The 19135-nt window shown below is 43.5% G+C and overlaps 1 protein-coding gene across 1 annotated transcript in view; it reads right to left on the bottom strand.

Moving 5' to 3' along the window:
- LOC124795581 overlaps window positions 1-19135 on the bottom strand; it is a 479635-nt gene that overhangs the window by 191267 nt on the left and 269233 nt on the right. The window contains exon 3 of the mRNA XM_047259653.1: window positions 2909-3024. The gene's annotated coding sequence lies outside the window, so the exon portion shown is untranslated. The remainder of the gene's footprint in view (window positions 1-2908; window positions 3025-19135) is intronic.

Below are 19135 nucleotides of genomic sequence, written 5' to 3'. Positions count from 1 at the left end.
ATCCATCAGAAACATTTTCTGATCGTTTGCTTGCACTGAGTTTCAACATCGTTAGTTTCCTACTGTAACGCACTGACACGTTATTTTTGACAAGTGGTGTGACGCGTTACTTGACACTTATTTGTAATCTCCTGTTATACTTGAAACAATGCATGTCATGAAGCTTATCGCCTGTGACACCAACGGTCGACTGAAATGTCGTCAATTGGAACTCCACCCAACGTGCATCTTGTTTCCTACGTTCTGTTTCTCCTTGTACCTCAAAAGCTAGTTATATTAATTACTAATAAAATATTTGGCAAGCAGTTGTAAAATGGGAAACAAGCAGAAATGAAACTACAATGCACAACTATACTAAGCGGTCGGATTGCAAAAACGTTTAAGAAAATGATTTAATCATACGGATTATTAGACAATAGTATTAATAATGTATCACGCATTGCAACAGAACAGACAATAGATTGCAATATATTGCACTAACTTCACTCATTTAAAGAAAAACTGCGTTCGATTTGTACACGAGATTCGCTAAAGTATTTCAGCAGAAGCGTTTACCTTGATATCTCACTTCTTCATGTATTTTGTGTAACTGACAAGTGAATTGGCAGTGAACTGTCTTTGGAAACGAGCAGATTTCACCTGTTGTAAAACACGGATTTTAACTGCCATAAAAACAGATTTTAAGGCAAGACAAGTTACTGGAAACACCAAGAAAAATAATATTTTTATTGCTAATGCCTTTTATTCGAGGCATTCACAAATAATGAACACCGAAATATGCTATTCATTGGATTCCTCGTCAGGCTGTTGTACATTAAGCAGCATGACGTCCAATGCGCTGCTTTATGAGTAAACGGCATCGAAATGCGTTTACTGTCAATACGTCTCATGCTACGTTTAAGTACAGTGTGTCGCAAAAGGTACTTTACAGCTTCAATGTCATAACTGAACTTTTAATTAACGTAGTGAAAAAAGTAAAGTTTTTGTGGTGCAGTATCTCAAAGTTTTTTAAATAAGGTAATGAATAAATGTTTTGCCTTTCCAGGCTACAACGGTACCACAAATGAGTCTAAGAATGATGTCTACACACGAAAAGAAAGTGTGTTGTTTTGTTTTTTGAAAGGAAGTCAGACATCCAAATTCGCATAAATTTCAGAACGCTACATGGAAAACCACCATTCTCTCGCCCATCCATAAGAAAATGACACAGGAACATCGTCGGGACAGGGAGAGTGGATTTGAAGCACCATGTAGGCAAGTCAAGGAAGAATTACAAAATAAGGAAAGAATTCAACATGTTTTCCAGCGAGCATCACAGAAGTTTGTTCTTAAGGCTTCAAAAGGACTGCGAATCCCACATACGACAGTGCACCAAGCACTTCGAAAGCGTCTTCATCTGTTTGCGTAAGGACTGAAATATGAGTATTGTCACAGGAAACCTGTGTAGTATATGGTGTTGCTGACTTAAAGACAAGACTAACAGCGGCTACTGAGACGTTTCACGTTGACATGTTAAAGTGAACTATACGGAGCTGGAATATCGACCAGAGACTACGTGGCACAAAGGGGCGCACGTAGAATTCGATTAAAGAACCAGAAAAAAAACTTCTTGAGTTGGTGCATCAGACAAACTTTACTTTTTTTCTCCAAGTTAAATTACAAGTCGAGTTATATGACTCTGAATTTGTAAGGTACCTTTTGGAACACCCTGTACGCATCTTTACTGTCTTTTTTTAGGTGTTTTTTCTACACTCATTAGAGCAAAATAGACGAACATTATTCACAGACGGTAATAATATCAACACCGACGGGTTGTGCCAATAACTACTTTATTCACACGAGGCGAATTGAAACGCGTTATTTGAAAATTTAATATCTGCCGACCTCGACGAGACGTTTCACGCTAAGCGAGAGATTTCGCTAGCCGCCGACGGGTAAATGAACACTAAATATCTAGCTTCGCCTCAGGAGCCACTTCATGGCTGTAGCAAACTAGTACAGAAGAAACTGTTGGACTATTTACAGAATATTCTTCACTTCTTACAGCGATACAAGGCAAAGATCCATTTCTGTATTGCACAAATCACTTCACCTCTTTTTATATGCTATTTCGAAATTCCCGAACAGTTTGTACCACATTTAGGTCTCCACCTCTCTTTCCCCTTTTCTCTTCAGCTGATTTTTTTTTTTTTTACCAAGACTTGGTCTTCGTGTGCAGCACCTTGCAGTTTATCTCACTGGGGTATTTACTCGGAGTTTTTCATGTCTTCCCTGACATATCAATCGCAGCCTGGACCACTCTTTCCCCACTTCCTCACATTGCACAACGAACTGGTTCGCACCATTAGTTTCGTTTTCCTTCATTTCGTTACTTTCTGTAATATCTAATCTCTGTTGTTACTTGACATCTATAAATACATAAGCCACTGTGTTTCACGCCCACGTCATACTAAAACAATTTATCGGATTTACATTTGTTGATTCTGGCATTACGGCGTGAACCGAAAGCATTACGCTTTCCACAAAAGTAAATAAAAGGCTCGCTGATCTCTATGTTGTCACACTACTCCTGATAACACAACATTCACGATAATCTGACCTATTGTGTGTGGGATGAAGGATATGTCATTTTTACCCCTGGTGATCGATGAGCTGCGTTGTAAGCTGAAAAGCTGGTACGCAGGGGGGGGGGGGGCACGTAAAGTCTCTTTTCTCTTTTGAAAAAGCGGCAAGGAGGTAATCAGGATGTAGTATTCGTGTGAATGCGCTACAGTTCCGGCCATGTAATGGTTGATATGTTCCTCACTCGTATCCATGTGACCTGTGCGTTCTTTGTACTCTGAGCCTGTCTCTATTAGTGTTTATGTTCTCGAGAGTTGTGAGTTGTATTTTTTCAAAAATTGTTTACCTTGATTCTTCTCCTCTAAGTTGTTTCAGCAAACCCACGACGCCACACAGCAAGCCGCTATCAGAGAAGATTTGTCCCCTCGAAGATCACAGTCTTTCTTGCGTTCATTCGTTCTGCTAGAAAAAGAAAAATATTTGTTGTTAATTACTGTATAGCTCTATTTATAATAGCGATAACAGTAATAACAATAATACTAAACATAATTATTTATTTCAGTTAATGATTCAAAAAGGTACAGCTGATCACGATGGGTTTTCGATCGTTAGGACCACCTTCAGAACCAAAGGTGGCCTCCCAGTGAGGAAACACTGATAGTCAACTGTGACAGAAATAATCAGATACATTTAGTATCAGTTACTGTATGTTTCTAAGGCAATATGTCCATCCACACATCATCAATTCATCATCATCTTCATCATGATTTCCAATTTCACGTCTGAAGCGCCACAATAATATGACTGCAAGAGACGAAGACCTTTCACCAAGTGTATATAACATGCACGGAAGGAAACAGTTGATAAATACACAACACAGCTGTACTGTATTTACAGAACATACGACAACAATGGGCAGGGTTAGAGTACAACGTCGTGTTGACATTGAGGTCGTTAGAGACGCAGCTTTAACTAAGACGGACAAGGACAGGGACGAGTGGTGGACACCGCTGTGGCTGGATGCAGAGTCACGTCTACCCGAGAATAAGTAGAGATATGCTCCAACATAGCAGCTACTCAGTTGTCAACTGGGACAAAGTAACGGAAGGGAACACCCTTTCAGGTAAATCCCCTGGCATCGTATGAAGAGCAGCACACAGTTACACTAGATCATTTGGAACTATGGATTGTAGCCCAACGTTCCGCTATTATCATCTAGCAGTATTGTGTCTTCCCTTCATGTATCAATGGAATGCAGAAAGTCTTTTTCATTAGGTCCATAACAAATCTGCCATCTCTACGTTTGGCTATCCATTCGACACAAATCTAAGAAAGATGTTTTCCTAATATCAGATTTTATCTTTTTCAAACGAAGTCGCACAGCGTTTCTTCTTGAAAGAATCAGGCGCCGAACTTAACGACACATGGCTTTGTGAATTTCTGGGACGTGATGTCGGCATTGTTCTGTGCACCATAGAGATTGCCTAAAACACATTACTCAGTTCTTCACATCCGGAATTTTCGTACTCAGACTCGTAGTAGAAGGATAAACTATCATAGTTGATAAAATGCTATTCTTTGAACTCTGACCCAGCTCTGTAGTCGAGACCGCTTGTACAATCCGGGACAGCCGGCCGTTGTAACCGAGCGGTTCTAGGCGCTTCAGTCCGGAACCACGCTGCTGCTACGGTCGCAGGTTCGAATCCTGCCTCGGGCATGGATGTGTGTGATGTCCTTAGGTTGGTTAGGTTTAAGTAGTTCTAAGTCTAGGGGACTGATGACCTCAGAAGTTAAGTCGCATAGTGCTTAGAGCCATTTGAACCATACAATCCGGTGTTGTTGCGCTCAATTCCGAGTGAGCCGATTCGGATCCTGGAGGTGGGATAAATTTTCATGGATCCAGATTTGACCGGGGAAGTGATAAGAGGTGAAGGCGTACAGTTCCTGATCGTGAGACTGCGCAGGTGTCCTGGGTAAGAATCCAGACTTTTCCGTATTGTCCCACTGAGTAAATATACGTGATATTACTGATGGTGATTCGTCCGTCGAATGGAGACTTTAAACTCTTTGCCCCCATGGTGCTATTCGAGAGGAGCAGATGATGAACCGTAACCTCGTTTAACTTTTCCCCTCCAAGCGAAGTGGCCATACGCAAGACAATTGACTCACGTTCGGGACAACAACGGTTGAAATCCCCATCTGGCCCTGCAGATTTAGAATTTCCGTGGTTTCTTTTATCACTTAAGGCTAATACCTTGTAGACGGGCACAACCGATTGTCTTCCCTAGTCTCAACTTTTACTATCTTTCTACGGAGTCATCGTCGAGAAAATGTTAAACTCCAATCTTCATTCCTTCATCTTTTTCGTACACTGTCACTTCGTCGTCGTCGTCGTCGTCGTCGTCATCATCATCATCATCGACGACGACGACGACGACGACGACGACGACGACAACGACAACGCAAATCTGACATTAAAAATCTACACACTCTCATCATATTCACCGCACAATGGATGCCAACACTTGTGATTCAAAACTCACACATAACCATAGACCCTAAAAAGACAGCACTTCCTATGGGGTGGCTATACAACTCCTCAAAGGTTGTACGGCTGTATCTTTTTCCTCAGTGAGATAGGCTACTTTCGATTTTTTTTCAACAACATCTCAACACCTGTAGTAGAGAGCGAGCACCTGTAGTAGAGACCGCACAAAAAGCTCCGTGACAGTTGCAGTGGCCTTTGCGCGACTGCGTCTCGCGTCTGCGTCAATCAATCACTAACGCGAGTTTCCTTACGTCTCTATGGCAACGTCTCATTGTTGGGGAAGCTGCATAACGACTATTGTTTTTGCCTGCAGCCAGTTGCGCTCGCAGTTGAAAGTTGGCAACACTGTGTCAATTGTCGGAGATCTTTCTCCGATTGTATTAGCTCGGTGCATTAAGTTCGTAGCGTTTTTGTTTTGCGCTTTAGTATTCCTGTTCAATGGGTTTATTTATCGATTGTCATTTTTATTCGTAGTTCACTTTTACTGTCTGAGTTTACGTGCTGCCATTTTGTCATTTGGAGATACGAGCGGATCTGCGGACGCTAAAAAACGGAATGCCAAAAGGAAAAATCGGAAAATTTTCGATACATTCTTCTGTTCAAGAGAGGGATGACAGCAGGTAAGGCAGCCAGAAACACTTTCAGCGTCTATGAAGATAATGCCATTGGAGACAACACCCCAAGAAAATTGTTTGCTCGTTTTAAGGCAGATCGTTTTGATATTAGTGACTCTCCACCTCCAGGTAGACGTTCGGGATTTGAAGAAAATCTTTTATACGCATTAATCCACAATGATGCACAGTAGTGTACTTGATAACTGGCAAATGTGATGAAATGCGATTGTTATCATTCCAGCATCGTGCGACAATTGGATGCGGTGCGGTAGGTTCAAAAATAGGGTGTTCCGTAAAAATGTTGGAACACGTGAGGCAATACTAACCTTACGACTTATCTTAGAAGAAAGATTAAGAAAAGGCAAACCTACGTTTCTAGCATTTGTAGACTTAGAGAAAGCTTTTGACAATGTTAACTGGAATACTCTTTTTCAAATTCTGAAGGTGGCAGGGGTAAAATACAGGGAGCGAAAGGCTATATACAATTTGTACAGAAACCAGATGGCAGTTATAAGAGTCGAGGGGCATGAAAGGGAAGCAGTGGTTGGGAAAGGAGTGAGACAGGGTTGTAGCCTCTCCCCGATGTTATTCAATCTGTATATTGAGCAAGCAGTAAAGGAAACAAAAGAAAAATTCGGTGTAGGTATTAAAATTCATGGAGAAGAAGTAAAAACTTTGAGGTTCGCCGATGACATTGTAATTCTGTCAGAGGCAGCAAAGGACTTGGAAGAGCAGCCGAACGGAATGGACAGTGTCTTGAAAGCAGGATATAAGATGAACATCAACAAAAGCAAAACGAGGATAATGGAATGTAGTCGAATTAAGTCGGGTGTTGTTGCGGGAATTAGATTACGAAATGAGACACTTAAAGTAGTAAAGGAGTTTTGCTATTTAGGGAGTAAAGTAACTAATGATGGTCAAAGTAGAGAGGACATAAAATGTAGACTGGCAATGGCAAGGAAATCGTTTCTGAAGAAGAGAAATTTGTTAACATCGAGTATAGATTTAAGTGTCCTGAAGTCGTTTCTGAAAGTATTTGTATGGAGTGTAGCCATGTATGGAAGTGAAACATGGACGATAACTAGTTTGGACAAAAAGAGAATAGAAGCTTTCGAAATGTGGTGCTACAGAAGAATGCTGAAGATAAGGTTGGTAGATCACGTAACTAATGAGGAGGTATTGAATAGGATTGGGGAGAAGAGAAGTTTGTGGCACAACTTGACTAGAAGAAGGGATCGGTTGGTAGGACATGTTTTGAGGCATCAAGGGATCACAAATTTGGCATTGGAGGGCAGCGTGGAGGGTAAAAATCGTAGAGGGAGACCAAGAGATGAATACACTAAGCAGATTCAGAAGGATGTAGGTTGCAGTAGGTACTGGGAGATGAAGAAGCTTGCATAGGATAGAGTAGCATGGAGAGCTGCATCAGACCAGTCTCAGGACTGAAGACCACAACAACAACAACAACAACAACAACAGATACCGCATGCTCCAAGCCAAAATCACGGGTGCTCATCTTTGCTTACTCGTCATCAATTGGGTCGTGAATAACACCGGCTGTCCCTATCCTGTGTCGTTTCTGGTGAAGAGAAATGGTGTCTTTACGCTAACATACGGAAAAAAGGAATGTTTGAGCCCAAACAAACCAGCAATTCCTCGTACAACAATCTGTGCGCATCCACAGAAGGTAATGTTGCGTATCTGATGGAAGAGCGACGCTGTGGTGTACTACGAATTGCAACCGAGGTGTAACTATCACTGCTGACATTTACTGTAAGCAACTGAGACGTCTTGCGTGCACGATCCAAGTACAACGACCAGAAAGACTGCGCGAAGAGATGCTACTTCAAGATAACGCCTGCCCGCATTTTGCTAGACTGGCAAACAATACAACGCAGGAAATGGGTTGGGAAGTCATTCCGCACCCACCTTGTTTGCCTGTTCTTGCGCCCCAGATATTCACCTTTTCCCCTATCTATCAAACAATCTTCAAGGAACTTCCTTCCTGGATGAAAATACGCTCCGAACATGGTTCGACGAATTCTTCGCCTCAAAACCACGCGATTTCTACAGTCGCGGAATCGAAAAGATACCCCAGCGTTGACAGACTGTTGTAAGCAGCGAAGAGGAATATAATATTGACGACTTACGTCTCTGTTATGTATATCTGTTGCGTTTATTAACTACGGAAAAACGTTACGAACTTGTGACCAACCCAATACTATAGTAACAATCATAGTAACAGAAGTAAAATATTGTTTAAAAAGAAATATTGCGTAAGATTTTGTCATTATCAAATATTAGCAGTTTTTATCGAACGGCGTAATGCAGTGGAAAGAAATATGCATGGTCCATGAACCGAAGGCAAAGAAAAAGTAATAATATGTAGACTCGTTGGCGCAGCAAGACAGAAAGAGTGTCTCTGGAGCAGTAGCAGATCGCTCTATGTAATGCAGTCGATAATAAAGAACTTTGAACTGAAGTTATTAAAGACGAATGGTACAAAATATTAACCTGATATACAAGGACGGTAACTGTGCAACACTGTTACAAGTAGTTTGCTCCACAGAGTACTGATAAACGGAATTTTCGTCATAAAATTGAGTGGCGAATCTGGAAGCAATACGTGCCGCGGGTAATTGATTTATATTTGAAAAACAGCGATAAGATTATTAACAGATGTAAGATAATTAGTTATGTTGGAGCTACGTATTCCAGCTTGTAGCTACTTGATTTCTTGTCATAATTTACTGTATAATAAGCCCTACATACTTCGTTGTTTTCAGAATATTATGGATATATGAGAACATAACAAAAATCCCAAGGAGGTGTTCAGGAGTACACAAAATGTCATCAAACAGACGTGTTAATGAAGGTAATCTGCAGTAACTAATACAGGACTTACGGAAGTGGTAAAGCGACAATGTGGTTTGTGAGTATTGCAAAATTTAACATAATGTTTCGACATAATGTTGCACATATGTTCACGGGTATATAGTAATATGTGTCAATAGTGTTCATTTAAGTCACTGCGTAGAAAAAGTAGAGATAACACACTAACCGCTTTTCCAGTATGTTGATACCTTATATTATGTAACGACAAGTAATGCTTATATTGAGTGTCATGCATTTTGTAGTTGGGCGCATGTTTGTTTTGACGCAGGCTTTTGGTTATCTGTTTAGCGTTTCACGATATGGGAGATCAAGCCGTGTACTGCCGCGTTTCTGATAAAGTTGTTTGATCGACATACAAGAAGGTGGTACTGGAAAGAATGGCCAGCGTCATCACTGACGATGTTGTAGTAGAAGAAGGTGAACTTTATCCATAATGTTTTTATTGTATTTCACTGTTTCCACTTACTTCGACCCACACACTCGTCCGCAGCTCGTGGTCGTGCGGTAGCGTTCTCGCTTCCCGCGCCCGGGTTCCCGGGTTCGATTCCCGGCGGGGTCAGGGATTTTCTCTGCCTCGTGATGACTGGGTGTTGTGTAATGTCCTTAGGTTAGGTAGGTTTAAGTAGACATCTTCAACTTTTGTGGTCCTGTCCTCCTCAGTTGCGCGTAATACTACGGTATATTGATAATTTTCACTTATGGACCGTCTGACAGCAACTGAATAAAACACAATTTTAGTGCCATACGCGTTTCGACTTTATTTTCTGCAAGACATCATCAGTGGCAGGTTGCGTAGACAGTTTCTTACATATTACGCTCCTGTTGCATTTTCGGTGTTGTTCTTCTTCCTATGAGCGCCAGTTTGCTGTTTTTTCCACATTCCACAGCACTATGCACTGAACGCTTGTTTTAATGCAATACTCACAAACCACATTGTCGCTTTACCACTTCCGTAAGTCCTGTATTAGTTACTGCAGATTACCTTCATTAACACGTCTGTTTGATGACATTTTGTGTACTCCTGAACACCTCCTTGGGATTTTTGTTATGTTCTCATATATCTATAATATTCTGAAAACAACGAAGTATGTAGGGCTTATTATACAGCACTATGCATTGAACGCTTGTTTTAATGCAATTGCATTAAAACAAGCGTTCAGTGCATAGTGCTGTGGAATGTGGAAAAAACAGCAAACTGGCGCTCATAGGAAGAAGAACAACACCAAAAATGCAACAGGAGCGTAATATGTAAGAAACTGTCTACGCAACCTGCCACTGATGATGCCTTGCAGAAAATAAAGGCGAAACGCGTATGGCACTAAAATTGTGTTTTATTCAGTTGCTGCCAGACGGTCCATAAGTGAAACTTATCAATATACCGTAGGTTTAAGTAGTTCTAAGTTCTAGGGAACTGATGACCATAGATGTTAAGTCCCATAGTGCTCAGAGCCATTTGAACCATTTTTGAACCCACACACTCGTTTTCTACAGAAAGTCATAGCGTGTCATATCCGAATACGACATAAAATCACACGGTCAGTCATCTGCCTTCACGAAAAAGGAGACAGACGGAAAATAAAAACAATGAACATATCAGCTTCCTGTTCACAATATGTCGAATATTCAGTAAAATTATCACCGCCTGCGCTCATTAAATTATTTCAGGCTGAGGAAAAAGATAGTTTAAGAACTTGACGCAGCACAAATATTCCATTTGCGCGTCGCGAAAGAACTTACAGAACAGAGCAGTGTATGAATTATCTCTATGTTTGGGATTCATAGATTTGATTAATGTTTTTGACTCAGTTTCCTACAAATCTGTTCCGATGACCTTCAGATACAAGGCAGTGATTCAATCTATGTTAGTACACAGCAAAGTATATATTCCACTGCTACATTGTCGATTTGAGTCCATCAGGGTCCGAGGTCTTCAGAATTGATACGAAAAACGCCCTGAGCACTAAAACCAACTTATATAGGGCGTCCCAGAAAGAATGGTCAACATTAAGGGACCATTCGAAGAAACAGAGTCTAGTGATCTTGGTCTCTAAAATGCTCTTTTTAAGACCTAAGAGCACTTTATGAGTACAAGGGATCTGTTTTACAATAGCGAGGAAAAAAATGAACAAATGCTCATCGTTCTTAAGGTGCGCTCTTTAGAGCCCGTGTTTACCGGATTTTTTTCACTGTTTTGGTCCATAGTCGCTCCTCCAAAAATATGGAAAGCAAAGGGCATGCAGCAGAAAACATTTGTTTCACAGTATCGAAGATGAAGTAGTGCTCTCAGCTCCTACGATAGGCATTTTAGAGTTCACGTTTACTACACGTTTTTGCTTCGAATGATGTTTCGTGTCATACCACCGAATATTAACCACTGTTCCTGCGACACTCTTTAGATCACATTGTAAATGTAAATGCCGTGTGGCTAGGGCCTCCCGTCGGGTAGACCGTTCGCCTGGTGCAAGTCTTTCGAGATGATGCCACTTCGGCGACTTGCGTGTCGATGGGGACGAAATGATGACAAGGACAACAGAACACCCAGTCCCTGAGCGGAGAAAATGTCCGACCCAGCCGGGAACCAAACCCGGGCCGTTAGGTATGACATTCCGTCTCGCTGATCACTCAGCTACCGGAGGCGGACTAGATTACATTGACCATGCGTAATATCATATTTCCGTGGATAATATGCACCATATCTTTGTGAATATTTCTGTTTTGTAATGGGTACTGTGAACTATAAAGTGATGTATCTGAGGACAACAAAAAATTCGTAAGTAAAAGTTACTTCCAAATTCCGATCTATCTAAAGGGGAATATATATCATTATTTGGAAAACTGAGCGTTTGGTTTTATCCGCAGTGGATACGAGGTCGTGTTTGTTGTAGTCAGTGTTAAAATATCGGCTGAGCAACCTATTTACAGTGCAAAAAAACAATAACATTTACGCGTTTCGAAGGTCAAACCTCGTATAACTATTATCATGGGGAAGGCGTGAAAATGGCGCGTGTTTACATTACAGTAAAGTTATCAGAATTAACGCAGCAGCTCACTCATTGGGTCATAACTCCTAGAAAAGGCACATCGTCATCACCGGTGTTCTGCCAAAAGCCAGGTTTTCACATGGTAGTTCTCCAGGCTGTCCGCTCTTCTGCCATCCTCTTCAGGTCTGCATAATTTCCTCTTCCCTTTATGTCGCCTATCATCTTGTATCTCCTTCTTCCCCTCAGTCTCCTCCCACAAACCAATCCTTCCAAAGCATCTGCTAGCAAGCACTCCCTTCTCAATGAATGTCCCAACCAGTTCTTTTTCCTTTCTCTTACAACATCCAGCAGACATCTTCTCTCACCAACCCTTTCCAATATTCTTTCATTACTCACTCTTTCCATCCAGCTTATTCTCTGCATTCTCCTCCACATCCACATCTCAAATGCTTCTAACCTTTTTTCATCCTCTCGTGTCAGCGTCCATGTTTCTGCCACATACAGGACCAAACTCCAGACAAAACATTTGCCAAGCCTTTTCCTTAGTCCTTTATCTAATTTGCCACATAAGAATCTCCTCTTTCTGTTGAATGCCTCCTTCGCTATGGCAATTCGAGTTTTCACCTCCTGCTGACATCTCAAATCTTCAGTTATTGTGCTTCCAAGATATTTAAACGCACTTACTTGGCTAGTGGTAGACTGTCCTATTTTAATACTGGACAGTCTGCGTCTTGTACTCATGACCATACTGTTTGTTTCTGCTGTGCTTATTTGCATCCCATATTCCGCACAAGCTTCATTCGGATCTTTCAGCATGTTATTCACTGTCCGCTGATTTTGTGCCACTAATATCATCTCATCAACAAAACTTATACATTCCATTCTCTTTCACCAATACATATTCCTCTTTCCCATTTAAGCCTTTCGCAATAATCTCTTCGCCGGCCGAAGTGGCCGTGCGGTTCTAGGCGCTACAGTCTGGAATCGAGCGACTGCTACGGTCGCAGGTTCGAATCCTGCCTCGGGCATGGATGTGTGTGATGTCCTTAGGTTAGTTAGGTTTAAGTAGTTCTAAGTTCTAGGCGACTGATGACCTGAGAAGTTAAGTCGCATAGTGCTCAGAGCCATTTGAACCAGCCAATAATCTCTTCAAGGTATGCTTTAAACAACGGTGGGGAAAGACAACAACGTTGTCTAACACCTCGTCCAATGCTGCACAGTAAACGAAAAACTCACTCGATAACGGGAATAGTTTCCCGGAGCGCCGTGACTGGCAGCCGCAAATGTTATTTTATTTTTTAAAAAAAAGGAAAAATCGTTATTTTTACAGACACAGACTTTCGACAGCAATATTCATTATAGATAAAATTGTAAGAAGAATACTTTGTTTATGGCGTGCAAAGTACGCCGTGACCGAGTATCGTTTCTAGGTTCATTGCAATTGTCCTAGATTTCGAGCTTCACACCCCTTTGAACAGTTGCGGCGGGAGCACCGTGTAAGGAACTGAAGAGTTGGTCAGATCAGGTGTTTAAATCGAAGGTCTGTCTGGGTGGCACAGAGAAAGGTGGACGGCGTGTGGCAACACTGCCGCCAAAGATATGTAGGCGCCGCGCCGCGACGTCGGCAGCGTCTGTGGAAGACGCGAGACGCGGGGAAGCGGAAGGGGCGTCGCGGCGCTTAAATAGCACGCGCCGGCGTTCCTGAAACGATGCGGCCGCTCTCTGCGCTTCCGGGACACAACGGGACCGGGCGTCTCTCCCTGCACCACGTGGCTGTACTTGAGGACGGGAAAGCCGGGAGTTTCAGGAGCCGGAAATCTGCCTCAGTTGAAAAAGGAAGGGGCGCTTCTTATGGCCTTCCTTGAACTAATTTAGGGGAATCACAGAAAACCTAAATCTGTTTATAAACCTCATCATTAGGTACTTCAGTCACGTTAAATAGCAATATCCAGGACGACGCGTTTCGACAGCATGCTCCTCGGTTTCCCCGTTGTGCATTATAGTGGTTCTACGGTGGTAGCTGTTGTGACTGCAGATCGAGTTACTGAATTTTTCATGAGACACAAATGCAGTTTACAACAGTATATTTTGAATAAGTTATATGGCATGCAGATGAGATGACTAGCTGTTCTCTTTTCCAACTCAGAAAACAAATGCAAAAGAAAAAAAAATAGCAGACCAGGAGTAGCGTGTCACACACAAGAACAAAAACGTAGTACGTATGAGGTATGCAGTCATACAAAATCTTCTTCTTCTTCTTCTTCTTCGAAGTTTGAAGAAACACGACGGCAGACCCAAGCCACATTGAGGAAAGCAAAGAGAAAATATGTTAAAAGTATCATGGAGGAAGCTGAACAAGACTTTCATGGAAATAGGTATAAAGAACTTTATAGAAAAGTGAAAAGTTTTAAAGGAGGGACATACCATCAACACAGATTTATAAAACATGCCAATGGAAGAATGTTAACAGAAGATCAAAAAATTGGAAGAAGATGGATGGAATACTTCAGAGAATTACTAAACTCTGATGAACCAACCGAACTACTTGAGTTTGATGAACCAGTAACAGTAGACCCAGAATATCCTCCACCCACCATTGAAGAGATAAGGAACCAGATTAAAAACCTTAAGAATGGTAAAAGTCCAGGTGAGGACGGTATTCCTGCTGAACTTCTCAAAGCTGGAGACGAAATCCTCTGTTTCAAAATTCACAAGCTAATCGAGCAAATTTGGGTAAAACATGAAATACCAGAGGAATGGAAGGTAGCTGTGATATGCCCCATATATAAAAAGAAAGACAAATCCGTATGTGACAACTACAGGGGCATAGCGCTACTCAACACCTGTTATAAGATCTTCTCCAACTGCCTATTAGAACGAATAAAACCTATAGCAACAGACATAATTGGAGAATACCAAGGAGGTTTCCAGGCAGGGCGATCAACCACGGACCAGATTTTTGTTCCTAAAACAGGTCTGTGAAAAAATGTACGAATACGGACGAGAGATACATCTCCTGTTTGTAGACTTCAAGAAGGCTTACGACAGTATACATAGACCTAGCCTGATTAGAACTATGACAGAGTTTGGTATACCAAAGAAGTTGGTCAAACTGGTAGAGGTATGCCTAAATGACACAAAACTTAAGGTTAAGGTAGGCATTCAAATGACAGAAAGCTTCCAAGTTGTAACAGGATTACGCCAAGGAGATGGGCTATCACCTGTCCTCTTCAACCTGGCGCTTGAGAAGGTAATGCGGGATTTCAACAAAGAAAACATCAAGGGCTTTCAAATTGGTAATGAACACATTACATATCTGGCCTATGCAGACGGCATTGCACTATTAGCATGCACACAAGAATATCTGAAGAGAAGTATCCAGACCTTGGAATTATTGGCAGCTAGGATCGGTCTACAAATTAGCTCTGAAAAGACAGAGTATACGACCATAGGAAGAAAGATCCAGAACTCTCAAGATTTAATTGTGATCAACACCAGGTATAGACATGTGAAAGAGTTCAAATACCTTGGATCTTTTTTACAGAAGTAACATCAACTGAAGCAGAGATAAAAGCACGACTGCAGGCGGGAAACAGATACTATCACTCTCTAGACCCTATATTAAAATGTAGAAGTGTCTCGCAACAACTAAAGCTACGGTTGTATAAGACATTAATAATGCCAGTAGTACTTTATGGTTCTCAAACCTGGAGCACTCGAAAACTTAGGCGAGCGCTCTGTGGCGCTGCAGTCATGAACTGTGCGGCTGGTCCCGGCGGAGGTTCGAGTCCTCCCTCGGGCATGGGTGTGAGTGTTTGTCCTTAGGATAATTTAAGTTAAGTAGTGTGTAAGCTTAGGGACTGATGACCTTAGCAGTTGAGTCCCATAAGATTTCACACACATTTGAACATTTTTTGAACAACAACGTTTCACCAAGCAACGCCGGTCAACTGCTGTTTGTGTATGAGAAATCAGCACGTCATCTTCGTGGTGTAGCAATTTTAATGGCCAGTAGTGTATATGTTAAGAACAGCAGATGACCCAGGACCGAATTTTGCGGCACCGCATTCTTGTTCTCTAGTTTGAGAAATCACCAGTTTTTTTGCATATTATGTGAACTGCTGTTATGTTGTTGACATCAGACGTATCCTCTACATATACATCTACATCTACATCCATACTCCGCAAGCAACTTGACGGTGTGTGGCGGAGGGTACCTTGACTACCTCTATTGGTTCTCCCTTCTATTCCGGTTTCGTATTGTTCGTGGAAAGGATTGTCGGTATGCCTCTGTGTGGGCTCTAATCTCTCTGATTTTATCCTCATGGTCTTTTCGCGAGATATACGTAGGAGGGAGCAATATACTGCTTGACTCCTCGGTGAAGGTGTGTTCTCGAAACTTCAACAAAACCCCGTACCGAGCTACTGAGCGTCTCTCCCGCAGAGTCTTCCACTGGAGTTTATCCATCATCTCCGTAACACTTTCGCGATTACTAAATGATCATGTAACGAAGCGCGCTGCTCTCCGTTGGATCTTCTCTGTCTCTTCTATCAACCCTATCTGGTACGGATCCCACACCGGTGAGCAGTATTGAAGCAGTGGGCGAACAAGCGTACTGTAACCTACTTCCTTTGTTTTCGGATTGCATTTCCTTAGGATTCTTCCAATGAATCTCAGTCTGGCATCTGCTTTACCGACGATCAACTTTATTTGATCATTCCACTTTAAATCACTCCTAATGCCTACTCCCAGATAATTTATGGAATTAACTGCTCCCAGTTGCTGACCTACTATTTTGTAGCTAAATGATAAGGGATCTTTCTTTCTATGTATTCGCAGCACATTACACTTGTCTACATTGAGAGTCAATCGCCATTCCCTGCACCATGCGTCAATTCGCTGCAGATCCTCCTGCATTTCAGTACAATTTTGCATTGTTACAACCTCTCGATATACCACAGCATCATCCTCTTGGAGATGGATACGAGATAGTAGCAGCGGTGAACAGTTTTGAAGATCTCACAGGATGAGGCATGGAGAGAGACTGACACGGAGGACCTGGGTGAGACAGCCAGCCACTCAGCCACCTGCGGGCTGCTGACCCACATGGGGCGGCGTCACGCTTTGAGCAGAGCGGCGGCGATTACCGCGCCGCGGTATAACGAGCGCTCAGACCGAGAAATTATGACGCCCGCCGCGCAACTCCGTCATTTAAGGCACCGCCGTGGCTTTCTCGACAGAGGGGGCGTGCTGCTGGTGTAGCCACTTCGAGACTGACGTAACTGCTTACTTCAGAACGGTTCGCGGCAACTTAAATGTGACGGAGAATGACGGGGAAAGGGCTGTAACAGAAGTAGCCTCCAAACAAATATTAACGACCGATGTCGCGACGAAAATGGTGGGGCCCAAATTACGTAGAGGAGAGGTAATACGCTGGTGGACCACACACCGTGACCACTGCCCACTGCGAGACAGAATGCCGCCTTTCCACATGTCGCAGTTAGGAAAGGATGTACACGATCGAGACAAACCTACGTGCCACGTCAGCGTGCAGGGACCACTCACAGACGGCAGGTAGCAGCACTGGCCTTGGAGGCTACATAAAGCGTGTCGGGGGGTCGCGGACAACTACTCCAGTAGGGGAAGCGGGCTGCGCCACAAAGACGACGAGGGCGTGTTCCGCGAAGGCAACGAGGACGCCATCACCGCGCTCAAATCCGCCATGGCGGAGGAGAGGGGGGCCCTGAGGGCGGTTCAAATGGTTCAGAGGTCATCAGCCCCCTGGAACTTAGAACTACTTAAACCTAACTAACCTAAGGACATCACACACATCCATGCCCGAGGCAGGATTCGAACCTGCGACCGTAGCGGTCGCGCGGTTCCAGACTGTAGCGCCTAGAACCGCTCGGCCACTCCGGCTGGCCCTGAGGACGGAACTGGACGAGATGCGTCGGGAGGTGACACAACTGAAGGTCGCCCTGTACCTCGCATCTCGCACGACACCTGATGAGCCGCCGACCCCCACCAGTATGGGGGCAGACGCGGCAACACAAACGACCGCCTCTCTGGCTGCTAGGGAGGTGGTCATGGAGTATGGGCCACCCGCCCACAGCAAGAACACGGCACCCCTGGAAGCAGCTGTCACTTCTGCTTCTGCAGAAACGCAGACGGCGGAAGAGAAGCCCATGCACACAGAGGGAGAAGATGAGCCGTTCTAGTGCCTGCCCCTCCCCAACAAGAATTGTGGGAGGGAACTACTCACCAAGATCGCAGACTCCCTATGCGACGGCAGCTACCCCTATCATGGCAGTCCCTATCCCTTCACGGTAACCAATATCCGCCCCCCCCCCCTCTACCCCATAATCCGTATTCTTTCCACTGGGGGTGTGAACCCTTAAACCAGAAGATCAACGGGAGGGAACTCGTCCGGCGTGCAAGTCTGGAGCTGATAAACTGCCATCCGATCTTCACCGACGACGATTGGAGGTACATGACGGATCAAGCCGTCCTGTACATCAAACAGCAGACGCCACCTGTGGACATCTCCCGTCTCAACAAGATCGAGTTCAGGCAGTCTGGAAACAGCAAGAAGAAGAAGCATAAGAAGCCGCCAGAGGCATTTGGCCGATAATTCTTTCTTTTACAGTTAACCAGAGGCCCATCCAAACTACAGGGAAAAACATCCCTAACAGCGAGGAAGTGAGGAGGAATAGCTTAGTCAAGCCCAAACTCCTATGATTTGGGCCAAGGAAGGCCCATTATTCTAGCAACAGCGACAGCGCGGACAACGGTGCAGCGCCGGCCGGAGTGGCCGAGCGGTTCTAGGCACTACAGTCTGGAGCCGAACGACTGCTACGGTCGCAGGTTCCAATCCTGCCTCGGGCATGGATGTGTGTGATGTCCTTAGGTTAGTTAGGTTTAAGTAGTTCTAAGTTCTAGGGGACTGATGACCTCAGCAGTTATGTCCCATAGTGCTCAGAGCCATTTGAACCATTTTCGAACAGTGCAGCCGTTGTCGTAATGCAGAAACCAAGCGATTTACCTCAAGTCCTAAACGGCAAGGGTGGAACGGCTGAGTTCGTAAACTGATCGCGTGCCGCCTTGGTTCAAGTACAGGACGTATCAAAAAGAATCATTCGATTTCGCACGTCTATATTTCTGAAACTAATTCAGATATACAATGAATTTCTTTTTTTTGATAAACGGGAAACTCAATTTTTTTTCAAACTTTTCATAGGTTCTCAATATGCCCCCCCCCTCCCCTTGAGATGCAGGTCATATGTCAATGCGGTAACACATTGTTCCCACACTGCAACGAGCATGTCTAGAGTCACACCTTCCACAGTTGCTGTTACGCGATGTCTCAGTTCATCATTGTTGTTGGTAACGGAGGCACATAAACAGAGACTTTTATAAACCCCCACACGAAATAATCACAGACAGTCAGATCCGGTGACCTTGAAGGCCAGTGATGTAAGGCTGAATCATTTGGTCCATTGCGACCGATCGCGTAATTCACCAATGACTTACCGAA

This window comes from Schistocerca piceifrons, chromosome 4, assembly GCF_021461385.2.
Source record: "Schistocerca piceifrons isolate TAMUIC-IGC-003096 chromosome 4, iqSchPice1.1, whole genome shotgun sequence".
Lineage (NCBI taxonomy): Eukaryota > Metazoa > Arthropoda > Insecta > Orthoptera > Acrididae > Schistocerca > Schistocerca piceifrons.
The sequence above is the reverse complement of the archived record's forward strand: the minus strand, read 5'-3'. Positions and strand labels throughout refer to the sequence as shown.